Source organism: Pteropus vampyrus, unplaced genomic scaffold (genome assembly GCF_000151845.1).
Source record: "Pteropus vampyrus isolate Shadow unplaced genomic scaffold, Pvam_2.0 Scaffold163, whole genome shotgun sequence".
Taxonomy (NCBI): Eukaryota; Metazoa; Chordata; class Mammalia; order Chiroptera; family Pteropodidae; genus Pteropus; species Pteropus vampyrus.
In genome coordinates this window covers 1,854,839-1,861,434 of record NW_011888944.1, presented here as the reverse complement: position 1 = coordinate 1,861,434, position 6,596 = coordinate 1,854,839, and positions in this window count along the sequence as shown.

Sequence of the window (6,596 nt, the reverse complement as noted above, 5' to 3'; positions counted from 1 at the left end):
CTCCTTCTAAAAGTTTCCATGCTCAGAGTGCTGGCCTGTGTGTGCGTGTGTATGTGTGTGCATATGTACGTAGGTGTGTATGTGTCTGTGCATACAGGTGTGCATATATATGTGCGTCTGCTTGTGCATGTATGTGTATATATGCGAGTGAGCATGCGTGTGCATGCATACGTTTGTGCGTATGTGCGTGCATACATGAGTGCTCGTGCATGTGTGTCTGCGTGTGTGTCGGTGCTTTTTTTCGTGTCTCTGTGTATGTGTGTATGCACATGCGCATGTGCGTGTGTGCGTGCCCACACTTGTGCGTGCCCTTGTGTTAAAGTCGGGGTCCTCATTCACACCTCGCTTCATTGTGGTCTTGCAGCTCTCACTCTTTCTTCTCTTCCTCCAATGCAAACTACGCTGTAAGAAGAAGGTCCCCCTCCGCGTACACTTTCGTGGATTCTCATTTGTTCGGACACCTTATTGTGGGACACATACTCTGTTTACAATTTATTCATCTACCTTCTGTTATTAAAAAAAATGCCTCTCTCTCAAAGACCCATCGCCGACATCATGTCCATCACCCCCTCTTCCCATGGAGGCTTCTCCCCGATTCCAGGCAGAGCGAGGTGTCCTTCCTTCTTCGGCATCTTGCGGAGACTTCTGCTGCAGACGCTGCTGTCCTGCTGAGCAGTGACGTGAGCCCTGGTCGGCTTCTCCCACGACATGCACTGTGGGGTCCTGTGAGATGGGCGCCATATCATGAATTTTGGGCTTGGCAGACTTCGCGATATTACCTGGAACACAGTTTTTAAATAAAAGAACAATAAGTCAATTAAGGAATAAGGGAAAGGATGAAGCACTAAGCTTAACATTTCTAAATGTGGAATTCTGCATGGAATGGAGATGGAAAAGGTGGTCAGTCGTTGTCGGTTAAGTAATTTCCCCCAATTCTTTCCCCTTCTCTTTTGTGCCATTGTGGGCGGAAGTTTAGGCATGTTAGTTGCTTCGGCCAGCGGCATGTGGGTGGACGGGATTGGGTGCCAGTTCGGAGGCCGGCGTTACTCCTGGGCACCCATTCCTACTGTCCCTATGTCATGGCCTGCAGTGTGAAGACACATGAAGCAGAACCCCCTCAGTTGACCCCAGATCTCCAGTGAGAAGGGGAACCGCCCGGAGAAGCTCAACCTTGAGCAACAGAGGCAACCCAGCCAAGCCGATTATCCGGGATGAGAAATGATCGTGGTGTTAAGCTACTGAGTTGTGGGTCAGTTTGTTACACAGCGTGATGGTAGCAATAGCTGACTGACATTTCAACCTCACACAGTTTTTATGAGGATTAAATCAGATAATTCATGTGTGTACTATGAATTATCTGATTTAATCCTAGAACATGAAAAGCACGGACATCAGGCATCACGATGATTAATGTCCCGGTTTTGCTGTCTTATAAAGCTAAGCCGTTTATGGAAAAGACTAGTTGGCAGAAAAGGAAAGCAAGAATCTGTCAGATTCAATGAGGCTGTCGCGGTTCAATCGGGCAGTTTTTTTTGATATTTGCTAAAAGCCTTTGGTAGAATGTGAAGCAGGGTGATGTGCTTTCTTTAGGAAGGGCTCCGAGGATTCACACTTAGCATAAAAAAAACCCACTTGGCACAGTGGCTCTCCAGCATAGAGGCTTATGTAACTGTTCCCGTCATCAGTGGGATGATCTGCTGGCTTTCCTGTGGCATTCTCGTTTCGCAAAGCACTTTGTTTGACAAGGCCTCATGTTAACCATTCTTTGGAGCCGATCTGTACACAAAAGCAGACAGCTAATTCCTAGAAAGTGCCAAAGAATGGGGCTTATAGGGCTCAAGCCAGTCGTCTCTGCTTTGTTTGTCGATGGGTCCCACATTCTGATCTTCAACCCAACGCCCCTTCGGATCTCCAGACTAAGACGTCTCCCTGCTGCTGGTCATCCCCACCGTAAACGCCCAGACCCGTGTCACGCTCCACATGTCAAAGACGGAATCTATCTTCTTTCCCCGCCACCTCTTTCTCCACCTCTGCCCCAAACGTGGCTCCGACTATGCCCTTAGCTCAGTGAGTCCACCCAGTTTAGTACACCGGGACCTTGCGCCATGTTTTACCTGCCCCCGTTCCTTTCTCGCTCTTTCTACCCAGACATCTGAGATCGCGTTATTTCTCCAGGTGCCGTAGCACACTCCTCCCTTTCCTGGTTTACAGTGAAAACCTCTCTGGAGTTCTCTGCCTCAGCCTCGCTGTACCGTTTCTCTGTTCTCCAAGGTGGACTCTATGTGTACCTTTGCGTGTATTTTGGTGTCCATTTCATATGGCCATTATTGGCTGTGAGTTTCTCACCTTTAGGAGTCTTGTCTAGGATTTTGTTCATTCTCAAGGAATGTCTGGGGAAGCTAATCAGATTAATTAATTACTTCCGATTAGATCGCTTTTCTTTTTAACTAGTTTCTCTGGATAAATGTCTCTGCATCTCCACTCCATCTATGAAAGCAGAACTGTCTTGGGGAGGAAAGACAAACATTGAGTCCATAACAAATACCAGGTAGCAGGGATCATTTGAACCTCGGTTCAGGGTAAAGCTTTTTATAAAAGGCGACATAGGGAAGACTCTTGCTTGGGGCAGCAGGCCTGAAAGAGGCAGCAGAAAATATGCGAAAGAGAAGGAGAAACTAACATTACAGAACAGATCGGATCCCCAGGAGCAGCTCTTCCTCCTCCACCTCCTTTGTCCGATTCATCTGCAGAGGCCGGGGGTAGAGAGAGGGGCCAGCAGGGATTTGAGCGCTGGGTGCGTCTGTCTGCAAAGGTTCACGTCTTACTCTGCCACACGTTAGTACGTTTTCCAGCTTCTTCTTTATAATTCAATTATATCATGAGTGAAACAAGGATAATTATAAGAGAACTTGCTTTTCGGGCCGTAGTGAGAAGTAAATGAAATACGGCCTCGTACGACTTCACACAGCTCTCAGTGCCCACGTCAATCCCCATTTGACAGAAGAGAAGCCATGCAGAACAGATGGGCATTTTGTCTAAGTGAGTGGTGAAGTTAGGTTGAGGATCCAGTCTCTTCTGAGTCTAAAGTCCAGGTACCTTCTGCCTTCCCGATAGTCCTTCTTTCTATGGATAGGGTGAGGGTGTGGTGGGGGGACAGGGGGGTCTCTAGGAACTTCACTTTCATTCCTCATGATCTTCTTTCTCCTGAACACCTGTCTCCATATTTTACCTGCTTCATCTGGCTGAAAGCTTTTTCTTCTTGAAGAACCAGCGGAGGTATGGCGTCCATGATTTGTTGATGGCATTAGTGGTGCTGCCATCTGGGATCCAACTCAGACCCTGATCCCTGGGGTCGTCCCAGTTAGGGGACGTCAGTAGCCCTTCCCAGTCCATGGGTGCCGGCGACTCAGAAGTCGGGACACCATTTACCTCAAAGGGCTACTGGGAATGGTTCCTGTTACAAAACACAACGGTGTTTTCACGCATTCACAAGCTTTCTCAGAAAGGATGTCAGGAATCACAGTGAGGGTGCAGGCGAAGCAGACTACACCCACGCCCCTGCAAAAAACTTGGACCTGCTCCGAGTCTGGAGGGCCGGGGCAAGCACACTCGGACACGTGAGGGAGGGAACGGCGGAGTCTCAAGTACCTTTCAGGTGTCCAGTACATTTCTTTCTTCAAGAAAGAGGGCCTTTTGTTTCTGGCGTGGCTTTAGGGGGATTAGTCTGGACAGGCAGAACACAAAAATCCTTTTAAGTCTCATCTTCTCTGAGACTTTCTGACAGCATTGGCTGTGACCTCGCTCTTGTCACCTGTCTGATCTTTCACTCTGGGACAGAAACAAAGGGGATGAAATTGAGGGCTGGGCAAGGGAGTCTGGTTTGTCAGCTCCCAGGTGTGAGGAAGAAAGGGCTGGTGGCAGGGGAGGGTGGCCCCTTGCTCTAAGGTCACCCTAAGGGAAGCCAAACTGCAAAGGGCCGTGAGGAATCACAGACGCCACCCCACACAGCAGGTTTATGGGTCAGCGAGGGGCAGGGACACTTTAATGAATGCAGCTGGTCATCATTTTAGTTCTTAGTAAAAGAAGAAAAGGCACAGACAACATAAGCTGTGCCGACTAACCATTAGGAGGATTAATAGTGCCTGAACTTGATGGAGAAGCCAGGGCTTGGGGTCAAAGGATAAACTGATTGGTGGGACCTTTCTGATGCCTGGATTTTGGTGAAGCTATTAGTGCCAATTAAAATGACACCAGGGAAGAGGCTGGAAAGCTGGGGGTCCTCAGAGCACGTCAGGAGAAGCGGTTTGACGGCCGAGACGTAAAGAAAGATGGGTGATTAGGAAGCATAATTTGCTCAATTACTTGTGATTTGGTAGAAGTTGGTTTTTAGGACTGTTTTCATAACCCAAAAATGGGGACCTTAGAAGCCTTTGAAATGAGGGCAAGGCACGTAGAGTGGAATAATTTCAACTCAGGGCAGACTTTACGAACGTAAGAGCTGCCATGCTGGATTGGGGTCACCGTGGCCCAGGACACCATCTTGTCTCTGACAGGGATGGAGAGGGAGGTGTGTGTGGATGGGACAGATCTGTGAGACACGAGTTGAGGAAGTACCTGAAGATTTCTTTATGGTCTGTCATGGGTTGCAATCTAGTTGGGCCACGGAAACTATTCGGATGCTACCAGTATGTTTGCCTTTCCTGCCTTGTGGAGTAAAACGGTGGTGTGCTGACCTCATCCCTTGTTAGCTGTGTGAACTCCGGCAAGCTGCTTAACTCTTAGACACTCAATGGCCCTATTGTAAATATAGATCAAATGAGAGCTACCCTCACGGAATTGTTTTGAACATTAAGTGGAAAAATAATAAAAGATAGCCACACTAGGATAGTGCTTGCAACTTACCATGTACCGAACTGAACACTTTATATCTGTGCACTCATCACTCCTCACAGAAATTTATGAGCATGGTTTTCGTGATCTTCATTGGACCGAGGGGGAAACTGTTCATATTGTACTTGGGCTTTATGTGGGCACAGAGCGTGGAGCTTGGTGGCTGTGGGCCTGCCCTCAGGCCTTCGTGTCCCCAAATCTACTTAAACCACAAATAGTGGGTGTTGGTGAATAAATTATTGCTTAGTTAAGTTCAAGTTGTTTCAGATATGTATTCTTTGAGTCTCCCAGAAGATTGGCCAACTCACTGAGACAGAGTGAGATGGTTACATGCGTATTTTCCAATACGGAAGGGTCCTTCAGAAACAGAAGTAGAAACAGCTGGACTCCAACAGAACTTATGATTGCTTTCTTCCAGGTTTAGCACTCGTGGTTCTAGAATCACTCTGACAAATCCTTCCATCTTGAATTAAGATCATTGAGTCTAATACAGTGAATATTGCCTTTTCAAAGGTAATTGAAGTGATACACCACTGGTTGCGTTAGCCACTCTTTGTTCTTAAAATATATATATATATATATATATATATATATATATATATTTCAGCTTCTTTCAGAACAAGATGGGGCCTAAAACACATTCAAAGGAAGCTTTAAGCTTTTACATAGTTGTTACCTTTTCAAAATGTATAGACAAAATTATATGCATTGCAGTCATAACATTTTATTTCCAGTGATAGCCTGCTTCTAAAATAACTTGATTTCTTCAGGTTAGAAAGAATTCTGTTTAAATAGTGGCAATAAACATGAGCTAAACATCTTTTTAAAAGGCACAGAGAGGGCAAAAACTAAGCTAACTTGTCATCAGTGAAGATGAAAGCTTGTCTCAGGAGGGGCTCTCACGAGCTTGGGTCAAATCCGGTAACGTGGCAGCGATGCGAGAGTGGATTTCACTATGTGTCTCCGTCACAGCCGCGCACACTCGACGCTGTGTACTTTCTTTCCTATGTCAATATCTAAATTTACTTATTTTTATTTATAAGTTGTTATTTTGAAATTTTTTCTCTCTATACTTTTTCTAATTTTTGAAACTAAATTTGTTGGGGTGACATTGGCGAATAAGATTATGTAGGTTTCAAATGTGCAGTTCTACATCATCTGTGTATTGCATTGTGTGTTCACCACCCAAAGTCAAATCTTTCATCACTATGTATTTTACCCCTTTACCCCTATTTACCAACCCCCTCCTTTTCCCTCTGGTGACCACTCAACTGCTGTCTGTTTGTTCAATTGTCTTATTCGTTTGTTGCTTTCATTTTATATCTCACATATAACTGAAATCTTATGGTTTTCAACTTTTTTTTGTCTGACTTATTTTGCTTAACATGCTATTTTCAGGATCCATCCATGTTGTCGCAAATGGCAGTATTTCATCTCTTCTTATGGCTGAGTAATATTCCATTGTATACATGTACCACATCTTCTTTATCTAATTGCCTATCGAAGGACATTTCAGTTCTTTCCATGTCTTGGCCACTGTGAATAATGCTGCAGAGAACACAGGGGTGCATATATCTTTATGAATAAGTGTTTTCACATTTGTCGAGTAGATACCCAGAAGAGGGATGGCTGGGTCATATGGTCATTCTATTCTTAATATTTTTGAGGAAGCTCCATACTGTTTTCCATAGTGGCTGCACCAATTT